At 35.1% G+C, this 17205-nt stretch overlaps 2 long non-coding RNA genes across 3 annotated transcripts in view; one reads left to right on the forward strand and one right to left on the reverse strand.

Moving 5' to 3' along the window:
- The window catches only part of LOC121073881, a 158354-nt gene that overhangs the window by 84119 nt on the left and 57030 nt on the right, over positions 1 to 17205 (reverse strand). The window contains exon 3 of the long non-coding RNA XR_005821987.1: positions 6407 to 6574. This is a non-coding gene — a long non-coding RNA (uncharacterized LOC121073881). The remainder of the gene's footprint in view (positions 1 to 6406; positions 6575 to 17205) is intronic.
- LOC121073882 lies at positions 8256 to 15509 on the forward strand. Of its 2 annotated transcripts, XR_005821989.1 has the most exons (4): positions 8438 to 8484; positions 8584 to 8700; positions 10984 to 11052; positions 15376 to 15509. It is a non-coding gene; the product is annotated as an uncharacterized LOC121073882 (long non-coding RNA). The 2 variants fall into 2 exon arrangements; XR_005821988.1 differs by lacking the exon at positions 8584 to 8700 and having other exon boundaries at positions 8256 to 8484.

The raw sequence follows: 17205 nt of genomic DNA on the forward strand, positions 1-17205 counted from the left end.
TTGGCCAAGGCCCCATCCAGCCTGGCCTAATGCAAGGAAGTGGTTATAAATCAATGCTCCATCAAAAGTAAAGAAACACTTTACAGAATCTGCTTCCTCTGAATATGAACTTGCCTAATCAAGTAATAGATATGGTGTGATAGATAAGGTGTAACAAGTAAAAGAACTAGTACATTTAGTGGTAAACATGGAAAACTATTCAAATATACTAGTGTGTCCTCTACATTTAAATAGCAAAAAAAAGTACACATATCTGGGGAAAGGTGCAGAATGATATTTATATTGACAAGTAGAAAAGACTTGTCAGTCTCATGTGTTGGAAGAGAAAGAGCAAAAGAAAGTTTGAAATTAAAATATTTAGTGACATCATGCAGTGGAACAGAATAAAGTGAATGAGAAGGACGTAAGAAGTAAAGCTGGAGGAACTAGTGAAGCATGAAGTAGACAGAAATGTATTAAGATGTTTTCCTGAGGAAAATATTGCATTTTAGCACACGTATGCTGCTTTCTGTGCACTTCCACAACATAGCAAGTACAACACACCTATTGCCTCAGTACATATCAAGTGTATGGACACACACATTGGAAGATTTAACTATTTCTAAAACAAACTTTCATTTTCCTCTTGTGAATACATATACGACCTACATCAACCTTACAGCAGTGGTATTTCAGCAACAATAAATATTCTGGTATACAGAATCTGTCTGAAGAAGGTGATTTTTATTTTATTTATTTATTTTTTTGAGGTATAACTGCACCATCCTTATCAGAATAAAAGCAAAATTCCTACTTTCCTCAACGTCTCATTACAATGACACTATAGCAAAGATACCGTAGCTGGATATTAAGCCCAATTCTTAACAGCCAATACTGACTACTCATAGACCGTTTCCTGACTTGAGTAACTCATTAACTGCAATGGATCCTACACTGATGACATTGAGATCAGAATCTCACTTCCTAGAATAAAAATAGTTATAAAAGCCATAAAATGCAAATTAAGTGGCACTAAATTGCAACCACAGATCTGTTGAATTAGTAAGTGTGAAGAAAATGGAAATCTTTCCCGGAAGATTTTTAGCTTCCTTTCGCTGGAACAGATACCGAATATATTTTCCTCTGTTTCATGTCACTATTGTAACTACAAGCCTAGATCTGCTTCTCAATGCAAGTAGAGAACTGAAGTTAATTAATAGAAAATGGAAGAAATTTTAAGAAAGAAAAGATTGTGTTAGTTTAGATATCAGTTTTACAAAAAGGATAAATCACTGTCCCATTCTCCACTGACAATAAATGCAGTCACGAGAACACGGCCAAGTATAGACAAACACGTCAGACGTGTTTTGAGATGGATCCCCTCACTTCCCAGCCCTGTATTCACTGATTACTTGTTCCCACTCCTTTCTTTCTCTCATTATATTCAGCATTCTTTTGCATTGCGATCACTTTAATAATGCTTATTGGTCATGCTTATTATTTGTACTTTAACAGAAAGTCTCAATGATAGATAATAAATAATAAACTTACACTAAATTTACATTAAATAATAAACTGACATGACCATAAAAATTCTTTGGAATTTGAGTAAAAAAAACCAATCAGCAAAAGCCTTCCAGGAGGTAAGCCTATGGTTTGAACTATATTGCAATTCCTAGGCTTTTTCAAATATAATTATGATATTAGTCTCTTCATTAAATGCCTTTCATTTTGTAAGAACTGGACCAGTCACTGCAACAAATTTCACAAAGAAAATCTATTTGCCCATTCACCAGAAGACCTCCTTCTGACTGGGCTCCAGATGATCCCCTGCAATCTACTATTTTCACTTCTCTCTTTTTCTGTTTACTTTGTCACTCCTACTATCAGTTACTTTTTTTTTTTGTTTGTTTAATCACGTTTCCCTTATTTATTTTACCACTTTACCTCCTTATTTATAACCAGCTTCTCCCTCTAGTAAAGGCCACTAGAAACCTTCTCATTGTCAAACAGATTAGAAAACCCGTCCAAAAATTAACGCCCATGAACTTCTCTCCTCCTGCCTGACATGAAACACACCTAAGGGAATGTACTTACCTTATCTCACTATCTCACAGTGGGGCTTCTGGATTTCACCTGGAACTCTCATAGGAAAACATGAAAACAGGTTTGAGGGAGATATGAATCTTTCCTGTCATGCATTTCCCCTTAGCTGAGCCTAGGTCTCTGCTTGGTTGCTACCCAGAACCTTTTACCCTCCGGCTGTGCCCAAGGTGTGCAGTCAGTGCTTGTACCCAGAATCTAGAAATAAGGAGTTTGAATGTAACAACTGCAATTCCTTTCCCAAAGGGACTCACTGCAGTGACTAAACACAGATTTTAAAAATTAAAAGGAAAAATAGAGATGCTCTTTGTCCTGGCCTCTGATTTCAGTAGGGATTTCTCAAGGGTTAGAGCACTCATGATCAAGGATAAGCTTAAATTAACTGAACCAAAGTTGGGAAAAACAGTCACAGGTTAGCCATCTAAGCTGATGTTTACTTTCTCAGATCTCAACCTTGCTATACATCAGGAAAAAAAAAGATGACAGTGGATTTTCATGACTTTATAAATGTAAAATGTTTGGTCTCAAGTGTCTAACACCTCATTGGCAACACAGTGCATTATCACTTAATGCCTGTGCATAGTGATTGGAAAAGACTAGCATTTTCTCTCACTTCACAAGAACATAAAGTGCTATTTCAGATGAGGGTCAGTGGGCAAGCCTGAAAAGGCAGAAAGGTGACTCAGTAGCAAGAAAAATAAACGACAGTAGGAAGCAAGAGAAAGTAGCTTGCCTCAGCCACTGATGTTGCTTATTCTTCTTCCTCTGCTGTGCCTTTTTTCTTTTCTTTTCTAACATATTACCTTCTGCTGTTTCACTAGTATCACAACTATCCTTTTCCCCCACAAATAAATTGCGGATCATCTGAGTATGGGAAAGGCTAACATTAAATCTCATGTTTCACTTGCATTTTGCAGGAAAGGTTTGAAAACCTTTGTCTTTCATGGCCCATTGCATTTAAAAGAGGGGTGCAGTTGACAAGGATCAGTGTTTGTGTTTCTTGCAAATATTGTTAAGGCTGGGGATAGAGGTAAAATTCAGCAAAATAAAGGTGGAAAAAAAACTAACATCTTGCTCTAAATTACTAATGGAGCTATAGTAAAAACTGGTCAGTGACTCATGCTTACTTTCAGGTTAAGCTTTGGAAAAGACTAGTTAAGGTGCTCCAGTTAACTGACAGTTAACTGCTGGATCCTGACAATTCAGCATTTCTGTCTTGATCATGGAAGGAAAAAGGCTTGGATAATGGTTGGTTTTCTTACAGGAGCATATCATCCAAATATGGGTAAGTGATTCAGGTCTTGGTATTTATGTTATCCTCTGAAAAAGGTTGAGTCAAAAGAACTATGATCAAATGTACTAACACAAGAGACCAGAAGCATGAAGAGGATTCGTAATCCTGGGTAGTACACAGGCTGCTAAAAAATGAGGAAGGCTTCATCTGGTACAACTTTGGTTACTATTAGTAACATTACCCTTGGTTTCAGAAAAGGGTAAAAACTGAAGAAGACTAAGGTTATAGTTTGGAAAAAGGAGAGATGAAGAACTTCCCTTATTGCTGAAGCCTGGGATGAGAGCTGGTAGTGGCAGATCTACTTATCTCTGAACTCTGGTGCCAAAATGAGTTCCCTGAGTGTGGATCAGTCCAGGTTTGGGTTAGGAAAGGAAAACTGGAGAACCAAATCTAGTGGAAGTTCTGACAAGAAAGACCTTTCTGTGGTCCCTGAACATGGCACAATCCATCTAAACAAAGTATAATATGCCTTACTTTATTTCTAAGTGTACTAAACATGCATGTCTATCCAGAGGAACAATCACTAATACCTGTAAACAACACAAAATGATGCATTATTCATTGTGATAACATTTATAACTCTGAACCACGCTGATGGAATTGCCAAAGTAAGCAGATTTTATTCTTCTTCCATGTTCATATAGGCCTGATTTCCTTAGATGCTGACATTTTATAAATGTCATAGTTTATGAGGAAATAATAAAAATCCAGATAACGTGGCACAACACTGTGACCTTTAGCTGAAGGATTGATATAAGTTCTTGGGTAAGCTCAGTAAAGAAATTCAGAGGTGAAAACTCAGGTTCTAGTAAGCAATTGTGGACTTCAAAGGTCACAGATTTAGCATCAATTCTGTCTATGAGTTAGAGCTAGTAACACTTTTCATTTTTTAATACCTGTTGTTTGTGATTTGTAAACAGTTTTAATTTAAAACTTGTATATTTTGTTATTTGGAACTGAATTTGTTTTCAGTGACTAGACTAATCAAAACATAACGAATCTCCACTATTAATGTTATTGCTTGGGATATAGATCCCAGAGTATCTGCAATTTTATTAACTTATAATAAGCCTTTTTTTCACATATACAAAAGAAATCCCAGCATTTCTTAGAAAAATGTGTATAGCCTACCATAAAGTTATGTTACTGTACTTTACAGATGCTTTTTATAAAATATGAACAAAAAAATCCTGACTACCTCTCTGTTTAATATGACAATCATGTAATAACACAAGCTGTGAAGGCAAAATATGCTAATCCAAGAGTATTTAGAATTTCAGCTGAAGTCATGTCAATGTTGTGTAAAGCTTTTCTGATTTTCTGCTCTATCCACAAGCACACACAGAAACATCTCAATAGCAGATTACATGGCGGCCTAATAGAATTTTTATTGTGTTGGTCAATTAATGTGTTCTCTAAATATTGCAAGCAAATAACAGCTGCATTACCATAACTGTCAGTGAGCTACAGTAGAACCATTCAGGAACAACATTTGTTACAGAATATCACAAAACCACCAAACTTGCAGCTTCTCAAGAGATGTACAAAGAAATCTCTTAATGCCGGAACTGCAGAAAGAAATTCCCCTAAAATTTATAACTGTTCTAAAAGTTCTTCTTTGAAGTCATTCTCCATACTAATTTTATAGACATCAGTTTGTTTCAGATCATGTTTTCAAACTTGTTAAATCCTGTTTTTTTTTTTAATTATTTTTATTTTGTAAAAAGCCCCTGTTTGAGATTAAATTTTTCATGTCACTGTTGAGCATATTGCAGCAAAATGAAGTATCATTATATCTCAGTCCTCAACTACCTACATATATTATGTATTTTAGAATAAAAGACTCATTGCAAACAGAGTAGATAAAAACACGGATTTCCCTATTAATTGTGTCCAGATATAACGTTGGCTCTTCCTTAAATCTTGAAAAAGAATTTTGCTGTTACAGACTTACCTACTTTTAGATCAAATACACCCAAAACTATAACTATGATTTTGCAATAAACATTGTGGTTACTGAAAAATTATGAGCACCTTGTAAATGTGCGTTTTGTTAAATTTAACATGCAACAATGAAGAAAGAGATATTTCAGTCTCTACAGTTTGCAGTGATGTTCATAATAATCATTAATACCCTTCAAGCAAAAATCTGTTAAAAATAATCTTACTGTAATACCAAAGAGTATTTTGAATACACTCTGCACACTCAACACCAATTTGTATCTTCATCTATTCTACAATAGTATTTTGCACTTATGTAGCACCTTCTACAAAAACAAATTTTAGATCTTGCATACACTGCTTAAGTCAAGTTCATAAACTGTGACTAAATATAACAATTGCTGGGTATTAGAAAGAAGACATCAGATTTCATATGTTGAGCATCATGTGGAACATATTAATTATAAGTTATTAGGAACCTAATCTGTGGGTCGTTTAGGAAAGGTCAGTTGAAACCATTTTAAAGAGGAAATGGAAAGAATATGAATGTCTCTCCCCTTCCCTCTTCCATCATTAAACACTCATTATGAGTCATGATTAAGTAAAACGTTTGAAATCCTGCATCTGGTTTATCACTTAGTCTGTGCAGCAGAAGGTTAAAGACTGTTCTGCCTTCTATTGAGCCATCTAATGAGATACTCTGATGAAGATTACGTGCAACAGAAATCTTGTTCTTGAAAAATTTTGATTGAATTTTTCTCTGCGTGTGGATTTCTTTTTCTCAATAGAGAAAATTATGAATCTCTTTAGAAACCCAAATGTCCTTAAATGAAATTAGCACTGTAAGGTGCTGGGGTCAGGAATGTGAAATTCTTTTCAAGATTCACTAGTAAGAGAACCAGCTCAAGATCATTGCTTCAAGAATGAGGGAAAAAATACCTTTTTCTCATTCTTGAGGAAGTCTTGCTTTGCAAAGTTTTGCTGCAGCAGCAGAACAACACTCTGGAGCAGGATCAATGAAGTATGAGTTTTGTGAGTGGGCCATTGAGAATTTTAAGGTGGGGAGATGGATATCTAATAAAACAGTACCTTACTAGGGCTTCTGATTCTGTTTCAGGAGGCTGTGGATGTTAGCGAGGATCGCTGTCTATCTTCTCACTGATCCCTTAAAAAAAGATGATGCTATGGCAGACCTTCTGGCAGGGCACAGACAGGGAGGGAATGAGTTGATTAAATGGCCCAAGTTTTATCCCATACCTGTAAATAGAGAGGACAGAACTTCAGAAATACATAAATGTAAAAATAGGCAGAGCTCAGCCTAGACAGCTATAAACGATCTCATAACAGACCATATCTTGTCATGGTTCAATCCATGCTTGTAAGACACACTGGGGGCAGGGGAGGAGGAATAGGAAACGAGAAGGTGTGGAGTGGAGGAAAAGTCAAAAGTGCAGCATGAAAGAGCAGTTGCAATGTCTTAGTTGCATCCTGTAGTGATACTACATGGGGATGTCCCCTATGAACAGAGAAGAGCTGGCACAACAGATGAGCACAAAAGCCTAGCGTCAGTATTACTACCGCGCTCATTCTAATGCTCTAGGCAACAGCCTAAGGATGACTCTGCTGACTGCTCCTGTTCACTTCAAATCCTGAAATGGACTTCTCTGCCAGGTGACAGGCATTCTTTACACACAGAAAATCAAGCACTTATAGAGAATTATCTTTAAGAATCTAGAAATTACCAGTCAGTTTAGAACTTACTAAGGTACTTGGAGACTGCAGAACATAAATTGATTGCCAAGGATAGGTCAGAAAGGTAGCCAAAGTCCTAACTTCTCTAGCGTTTGGACTGATCAAAGTATATAAAAGTAACTTAATTTCTTTCCTGAGTGTATTTTGTGTTCTACTGAAAACACTGTTTCCCCAGAAATAGTGAAAAACAGCTGCACAAACTATAGTTCAATTTTTATATACATATTATTTTTTAGTATTACTGTATGCATATATATCAAGCTTTTAGGCTTGAAAAGTAACTTCACAAAGTGGAATTTATTAACTATATGGTACAGAAGAAATTAAATCCTTCACCTAATCACTCAAGACAGAAGTATGGTTTAGTCCCTATTACATATTTTTCAATGTTTTATTTTACTTTTTATTTTTTCCCACCTAATTTATATTAATTAAGGTATCTGGAAAACAAAATAAAATAACAAGAAGTAAGATTTCTGTTCTCAAAATAACACAAAAATCCTGAAAGCACTGGAGGCTAATGGTACCCCATTTAGCACATACATGCTTCAGGCGAAGTGTTCGCTTCTTTATCCACAACAACCTAGAAACAGAGGATGCTAACACTTCCAGGAGGGGCAACTGTGTGAAAATGAAGCAAAAATATCCATGTATATCCTTTGTTTGTATGAGTACCTGATAGAAAGATCATTCAAATCATGTTTCTCCCTAGTACATTTCCACCTGTCCATCTCAATTTCTTCATATGCCTGCCTAGCACTTCTCGTAGGAATAAGAGTTGCTCTTTCATTTGGCTACTGTTCTATACTTTGGGAATGTTCTCCATTCTGCCTGAGCTGCCTTTGATTTTTTTAAGCTTTACTATTATACTATGTACAAAAGTCTTGAAATCACATTACTTCACTCAAATGCATAACCAGAACCCTTTGAAAGATGTCTTCCAAAAGTTCACTCTGGTATTCTCATACATCCATCACAAATCAGTGCTTGCTGGGTAGAAGATATAACAAGCTGCGTTAGTAGAGTTGACAGAAAGAACACATACATATCAGATGCGTATTGCCCTACATGCTTCCAAAAAGAGTGGTTTAGATAGAGACTGCTCTGTTCTTTACTACCAACAAGTAGTTAATGCTGGACTACTTCCACAACTTCTCAGCGACTGTTGACCTTGGTTTTATTTTTTAGTTGACAGCTTATGGAGCACACAATTCAAATTAAGACATAATATTCTTACAGTTTAATGTTTAGCAAGTACCAGTAGGCCATTAGACTGTGCATTTATCTAGCTTATGACTTCACAATGCCAAGTGCTGAATTGGATTCATACCTTTAGTGGATAAGGAAGATGGTCAAAAAGGAGAGAAGGGCTGCAGTTGCATTTCCATTTCAGCTACCTGGGAGTCACAACAAAGGTGGGTTTTGCAATTCCTGGAAAAGCAGTACTTAATTCTTCATCCCACTTGCATGACACGTGGCATTTACCTTGCTCTCCATCCTTTTCCTTTGTCCAGTTTCATAGTGGACTAATAACCTCAGCCAGTTATTTATCAGATCCTTACTCATCTGGTAACTCCTCTGAGAGGAAGCACAGGGTTAACTTCAATATTGCAATGTCCTGAAGGACAAAGGTATTGTAGATGCGAAAAATGAATATCTTGTTCATATGGTATCAAGTGAACATAAGAGGGCAGGAAAGAAGAAGTATGGGTGTGCTACTAATAAGGAGAAAAGCAGTCCTGCTTATTGAGAAGGAATTAGAAATGAAGAAGTGTGGAACTTAATTAAACCACTTTGTTTTGAAGGGAAAACATTTGTAGTGGTCTGACATTCAGGCCTAACCATTTTCACTGCCTTGTCTCTTGATTAGACTCTTTCTTCAAGATGTTGCAGAAGGGCAAAACTAGCCATTTCTTTTCACAAATTACTCTTTTATGTAATACCTATTTTCATGCAATTTGGTATGGAAAGATAGGTATTTTCTAATATGGTGAGACCTATAACTGCTTTGACCCCCCATTTTACCCACAAAACTATCCTGAGAAAATAGATTCATAACATTCAAAGCCAAGTGAGATTCATATTTCACAAGTCCCCAGAGACATCTGGGAGGAAGTGTAAAGTACTATTTACATGAGGAAGTCTGTACTGCTAGTCTTCCTAGCTGAATTAAGTATTACTTTTGAAGGCGGTTAGCCCTTCCAGCCATCTCAGACACGAATTCAATTGGAAAGCAAGATAACATAGATCTCTTTCTACAGGTTAGGAGTGATTTGTTCCACAATATGCCATATTGTGACAAAACCTATAAAAGAGGAGAAAATTCTCAGTTATCAAGGTAGCACCTGTGATCTGAATAGCAGTTAGTTACTCCACAGAGAATACCTCATGAGTTACGTCTTAGGTAACAAAACTAAATTGAGAATGGCTTTGATGAGGTCCAGAATATGGGAACCTGGGAGGAAAGTTGCCCTCTATTTTCTTCTATCATTTCAAAAGGGTGACAAGTTGCTGTGGCCACTTGGCCACTCATGTCAATAATAATGAGAGGACCCATCACCTATGAAAACAAGAATCTTATTTTTCCTTAGAATACAAAACAGGTTTTCAGTTAGCTCCAGGAATTATAATTTAATGTCATTTATGTTTTTATCTACATAGTTTAGGCTACTTTATTTTATTATACATAAAAAAACACATCAGAGGTTTGACAATGCTTGCATTGAGCAGACAGTCATGCATCTCTTTCTAGACAGCTTAATGAGTAATTTTATGAAGGAAAGAGCTCATTTAGGAATTATGTCTGAGACTGTATCATGAAGTCTTGTCTATACGAGTACATTAAAGGTGATAAAATATTTAAAATTACTTTAATGACTCTATCCTTATCTCTAAAAGAAAAGCAAAGGGGGCAATTCATGTCATTAGCGTTTAATGGAAAAGGTTTATGTGCTGATATATACTGTTTTGTTAACCTTCTTCTAGTTAATTCATTATGTATTATTGAAAAGCCTCTGACAAGATGCAATAAGTGAATTTGTCCTGTAAGTGAGGCAAAATAATTAACAGATTAGAGGTGCCCCAGGTGTCTGCTATGGCCAACATTAACCATGCTTCTCTATGTCCTCTGCTATATTTTCAAGATAATTTGTAGTCCCTTTCTCTTACAAAAGAAGGAATTTCTTCTCAAGTATCCTCAAAGGTCTTACACCTTTCCTCCCCTGAAATAGCCCAGCCCCATCTTCTTCAAGATCTCAATGCTAATCACAAAAGTTATTTTTAAGTTAGTCCATCTGCTAACAGAATTTGAGTAAATGAATAAAAGTAGACCAAACAACTGAAAGAACATTTGACTACATTTATTGCCATTAGAGGTTCTCACTATTCCTCTCATTGGCATTATCAGACAGCTTGAAGACCATTGTTCTGTATTTCTTGATTTTCATAGCCTTTTCCTTACCCTGTGCAAAAATTTCAGATAAAATAGAGGGCAATTTGATTTCAGTGAGACTTTTTTTTTCCCCATTAACTTTGGTGAAAGAGTGAGATTTTTTTCGTTATCTTGAGTGGGAGTGATTTTATTAAGAGGGGTTTTACCAAAACCATTTCTGTCAAATTCACCTATATTTTAACTAAGAAAGACTGGCAGAAACCCGATTCTTTTTGTCCCATCTGGCCCATTCTTTTTCAGCAATATCACTTCTGGTATCAAAAGAAATACTTTTTTTTTTTTTTAAATGTTTATTCCTTATTTCTATTCAGTTTCACTTGTGAACCATGGTAGACTGGATTTTTGAAACAAACATTATTGTATTTCCTTCTGTCAATATGAATTACTATTGAATTTTTCTGGTAGTATTAGAAACCATGTGGTAGAAACTTGATGGTAATGAAAGACTTATTTTTCACACAAGAATGAAGCATACTATATCATTAAACACAAGACTGAGAATTAAATGATCTGGGTCATCAAGCAGCTGTGGGTAAGTCATTTAGAACAGTCTTTCCTAACTTTTGTTAAATCAGACAATCAATTTAGATTTCATATATTCAACTTCCATGATAATTAGGTCACTCATCTGAAATGCCCATATCACATGTACTTTACAAGAGGAGTGTTAAAGTTTCTGTGATTCTTTTTCTACCCATCTAAGATTAAATATGTTTTGGTTCTTTCACAAAGGTATATAATAAGGCTTATGTAATTAATTTAATGTACCACTATTTCTAAATAATTAAGCTCTTAAAAATGAAAGCTGCTAATGAAACACTGTTGTTTAGAAGCTGGTGCTCAGAAATGTGCAACTGATGTTAGAAATTGCAAACAAGCCTAATGAGATCACGACATATGTCTTTCACTTTCTCATTGGGTATAAACCACTTGGATTGGAAAAGTAAAGGGTACAGTTGTTTCTTCTTTTATGAATATAAGCAAAAAGCACATGGAAAGAAACTGTCCATCCTGTTGCTGCAGATTCTGACACTGAATGGCTGATAAAATCCTTCTAGTAATTTCGATTCTCTCTGAAAGAAGGCTTTAAAGGTTTAGAAAGATTAGAGAAGAGACTGATTTAGAGTTTAACATTATCCTCTGACCCACTACATTAAATGACTAACATATTTAAAGATTAGAGGGCATGTTGAGACAGGATTTGGAAAGGTTATATCTGAATGATGCAGCATTTTTAATTGCTGACTATTAGAGACAGGTTCTATCAGAAAGACACTTCTGTATTTTATACTGCTTGTCTCCAACAAATGCTTAGTTATACAGAAAAGATACATTGTCTGCCAATTTGCTAAGGAGTCACGTGGCTTCTTTATCCAATTTGTGACATTTTAAAATTATCTAGAAATAGCTGCCATCATAAAAAATGTTTTTGTAAGTTTTAAATTCAGAGCTAAATAATAAAGTTCCCCCTTTTACTTGTAGTACTTTTCACTTAGCAAACAAATAAAGGCTTTATCCATGCCCTACAGATCAACCTGGTCTCAAGAACATTGTGCTTATGAGACATCACTGTAATTGTGTCTGCTTATTACAAGTCTTATTAATTCAAAAAAGTGAAGAATATCAAAGATGATCTTGCTTTGCTGCACCAAAACACCAAAGAAGCCATCCCTCAATTTTGTTATTAAAGAAGGAATTGAAAAATGTTAGGTTTAGAAAACAAATGCAAAAATTTTAATCTGCTGTTTTTTAGATTAGAAATACTTTTTGAATGCTAACCAGTGCCTAACTTCCCAGGACATTAAAAGCTAACATGGCCCTCCCTATTTCCTACTACACCAGAGTTTCGAAAACAGCACTTTAAAAATCAAGTCCTTCTGTGTGAACTGTATTTCTTCTCTATTTGGAAAAAAAAAAAAAAAAAAAAAGGCGCAACCCCCAAAACAACAAGAAAACACCAATCCAACCTGTTAAGAAACCTATTAGTTTATATAAAAAGATTCTCAACAGCTAAAAGCTTTGTGATGTATTTAGCACATCATGAAGGGACATGTATATAGTGTTAATTGTTTATGGCAATGCAAATGGTTCTGCTGTTTAATTCCACAGAAAATTCGCTATGACTATTAGATTACGTAATCTAAAACTATGCTCAATAAAGTCAGGTTTTACAATTTTATTCCAGTGTACTTTAAATTTGGTCAATGTAAAATCTGTAAATTAAGGTCACCTCATTAGTTATATTTCAATATAATTAATTCAAATATCATGTACAATTATATACTATAGAAGTGAAGCAGTACTATTTTCCCTGGCAAATAAATACCTTCTGGCTGAGGTAGGTCAATTCTGTCCCAGCTGAGCCAGTTTACATCTTCTGAGATACAAATAACATTTGAGGATCCTTCCTTGGGAAGTGCTATAGTCTACCAGAATTATTATTATTATTATTATTATTATTATTATTATTATTATTATTATTATTATTTTCTTCTTCACAGGATCATGTAATATTTAGTTACAACTTCTGTAATTTACCATATTATATAATGCAGAATTGCAAACCCAGTAGAGGGAAAATATGCCTCTGTTTTAGGAGCCTTTCTCTCACATGGTGTACTACAGTCACTGACAATTTAGCTATGTGATTTTATTTTAAAAAAATGGTTGAATAGAACTGGTACTCTGGAAAAAATAAAAAATAAAAAAAAAATAGACATGCCACCCATAAGAAAACAATTAATGTTGTGAGCACGCAAAACATGTTAATTTGCTCTTTACATTACAAATACTACTGAGTACAAAATAGGAATTATTTCTGGACTGTTCAGAATCCTCAGAGTTGATGGTTTGCACATGATAAGCAACTGTCATGAAAAGCTTACAAACTCCAGACGAGAAAACGAGAACATACGCTGGTAGCCCATGGAGGTACTGTCACACAGTATGTCGTAAGCAAACCCTGGTGGAGACTTCCACCTCCTTTTATTCAGCAAGATCTCCTGGTTTAAAAGGCAATACTGTTTTTGTAATAAACACGTTGTCTTCTAACCTAAATAGCAAAACTACAGCAGAGTAGTCCAGCCCATTCCCAGACAGGAATGTTGTCCAAGGCAGTGGAAGGCCACAGCACTCTAACCAGAGTGGGGTACCTCTTACAATAAATGTCAACCCCCAAAAAACAAACAAACAACAACAAAAAAACAGCTTTCTGAATGGGAGAGAACATATACAAGAGTTCAGAACAGTGAAATTGTTAAAGCTGCCTGAAGCTGGAAAATAGAGTATCATAACATTTTTACAAATTGCTCAATTTCATTATATTTTTACTATAACCTTGAAGAAAACTGCTTTCATTCTTCGGTTAAAATTTACAAGTAGAACCTAATGTTAACCAACGGCACAGGATTGTGACACATGTGAGGACATAAGGGGACACTAGGGAATGAAGAAGTGCAAACCATGGGACTTTGAATCACCTGAATAGACAGCTGTCACCTTAAATACAGTATAAGTTAAAATCACCTGCTACAAGTACTATTGGAAACAAACTCAGTGGAGGAGGTCACCGTTGTGAACAGCTGTTCTCCAGAGTTCTTGTTAATGGATAGCATGAAAACTTCCTGAACGCAAATCAGGACATCCTTCATATAATTCTACCTGTGACAAACTTCTATAGTAGAAATAACTCATTTCCTCACTCGGAAATTCAGACTGCCAGATGGGAATCCCTGAATTACATAGTTTTGGATCTGACGTTCTCATAGAGAGGGCAGTCAATGGGCAATAAACTTAAATAGAGGAATAATTGTATTACTGTGTTGAAAAACCCACATTTTATTATCTCTTTTTTACTTTACTTCAGATGAATATAACATTCTGGTAATGAAGCAGTTATACTCATGTTTAAAACGATGCAGTCAGAGGTTAACTGTGAGCACAAGAGTTACAGGGATGCGATAGCCCAACAAGACCACCTCTGCTTGTAGCTAAAGAAATGAAGTTTGCAGAAGGTATGTAGATGATATTCTGATGTATTGAAATGGTATTTATGCCATAATTAAAGGCTCAGTGAGCGTTTATGTATTATCTTTTAGCAGTCACTGTTGAAGCAGTTAATGGAACTGTTAAGGAACGCAATTAACTGGCTTAAATACCAATGGAAATTATCACTGAATTTTCAAGACACAATAACCATTACAAAGATGCTTTAAACATTCAGTTACAGAAATCCCAAAATGACAACAATCATAGGATAAACACAGTTGCCTTACAGTTCAAATGCAAATTGCAAATGTACTTCTCTAGAAAATACAATTATAAGAAAAAGTTCAAAGTCTTAAATTCAGTGTACCTTCCATGATTGAAAAGATTGGTTTTAATAAGAGTACTAGGAATTTGAAGCATATATTATGTGTCAGCCCACCATATTAAGTATGTTTAGGCAATGCATTTAATGTTCAGGTATTTACGGAACTCTCAAACCCTCACAGTTACTTTCAAAATTGAAATAACTTAACTTTAGGTAACACTTGGAAGTTTGTATTATGACCAATAACAAAAAAGATGATGTATAACAACTGCTCTGCCATAGGCAGTACCTACTAAAAACAGGCCTGGCAAAATTACTTGCTTCAGGTGAATTTCATAATAATCTGTTATACGTTGTCTGGACTATCAAGAATATTGGTTTTGAGATGCAGTCATCTCTGCTTTCTCCTTATCTAAACAAATATGCAATTTATAAGAAAAGGGAATTTATTTTTATAGAACACCTAATTCTTATTGGAAGCTTGTTCACAGTGGCAACTTCTCTGTATTAATGTAGCATTCTGAATGTAATTATTTCTTTTAGAGGAATCTTCTGCAAGAGTAATTATGTCTTCAAATTTTTCCGCACAAAAACAAGACTACAGGATGCATCACCCTCCTCAATTTATAACCCCCCCCCACCTCCATAGTCCTAATTTCTCCAGACTCTATATTCAGTAAAGCTTTAATAGACTTAGATCAATGTCTAATATACTAGCTCAAGCAAAACACCTTTTTGATAACCACTACTTTCTAGCCTCCACTCACTGGGGACAGAAGTGAGTCCTTAAGAAATTATCACAACTGAAATTTGAAAAGTTGGGTCCCACCCTCCCCTACAACAACAAAACAGAACAACAATAAAAAGCCCAAAACAAACAAACAAACAAAAAACACACAATAAACAAACAAACAAACAAACCCAAAGCTCATAAATGCTTTATCCGCTTCTGATTAACCAGTGCTTTGTGGCTGTCAAAGAATTTCACAATTTTTGTTTCCCAAGCAGATTGGAAAGGGGGAACTTGGAACAAACTAAATGCATTTCCCCATTGCTGATCTCTGGGGAAACAGAGTATTAGTTTGATTCAACTAATTGTAATGCAAGGCAGGAATAAGGCTTATGGCATAATGACACTTTATTTTTGGAAATACAGTTTTATTTAATCACGAACATTTGCAATAAAGAATGCTACAGGCTGTTTTTCTAGTTTTATCTCAACTTGAAAAATGTAAAGGACCGAATGTCTTTCAAAGACAATAATGAGATAAGTACTTTTTTGTGTTGAGAAACTTAATTACAGTATAACTTGCAGAAAACGTCTCTTTTTTTTATATACAAATATATTAAAAAAATCTAATGAAAATAAATTATCAGTAGATGTGTTCAAAAATGATCAGACTTTTATTTTTATGTAATGTTCCTGATCAAAAAAAAGCAGTTTGTATTGAATGTTTTAACATAGTTATGGTGAATAGCAAAAAATTAAGAGAATTTAATAAATAAAATAATTTCAATCTACAGAATACTTCCATACAAGGACACAGAAAAATGTGGAGTGGGATACATCATTAGCATTTGGATACCTAATTCTAAGAATCTGAAATCAGAATATTCCAAAGATCCAAAGCAACATAACGCATCTCATATGTTGCTGTAGAAAGCCGTCATTGGCTAATAATCAGATTTATGAACTTTTTTTTCCTAGTGGAAAAAATCACTGGGATAAGAAAATATGACTTCATAAAACTTTTTTAGTATAGGCTTTTTGTTTATAATCTGATCCTGAAATCATCATACTCCATAGTGAAAACCTGAATATATAGCACCACATCCTTAATCAGCTGGAAAAGGAATGCTAGCAACAAGATAGACAAGATTCTCAAATTTAGTTTCCGGAGAAGTCCAGGAGTAGAAAACTGCAAAACAGCCTTTAGAAAAAAGTAAAGCTGACTTTTAATCACGTTCTTGCTTTTAATACCAGACAGATGACTACCAGCAAATTTCCCCGTCCTAGTCAACAGTTTTCATGCCTGAGGAGACTTGGCGTGAGCTAGAAACTAGTGTTAAATATTGCTGCCATTTCCTGCTAGTGTTTGACACTCTCTTGCCTCACCATGCAACACCTGTCCTTCCTTCACATCAAGTTTCAGCATCAACATTAGTTTCTGTTTTGTACAGGGAAATGGCGGTATAACACTTCATTTTGAACTTACTGTTGTGAACTGTGGTGATGTTCCTTTTATCAAGACATAGCATGTTTACAAGAAATGACAATAAATATAGGAAGAGTGGCAGCTTTTTCCTTTTAAAAATTGTTATTTCAGAAAGTGATAGGATTTAAAAACAACCCTGTGAACATATAAATTATGC

This window comes from Cygnus olor, chromosome 8 (genome assembly GCF_009769625.2).
Source record: "Cygnus olor isolate bCygOlo1 chromosome 8, bCygOlo1.pri.v2, whole genome shotgun sequence".
Taxonomy (NCBI): domain Eukaryota; kingdom Metazoa; phylum Chordata; class Aves; order Anseriformes; family Anatidae; genus Cygnus; species Cygnus olor.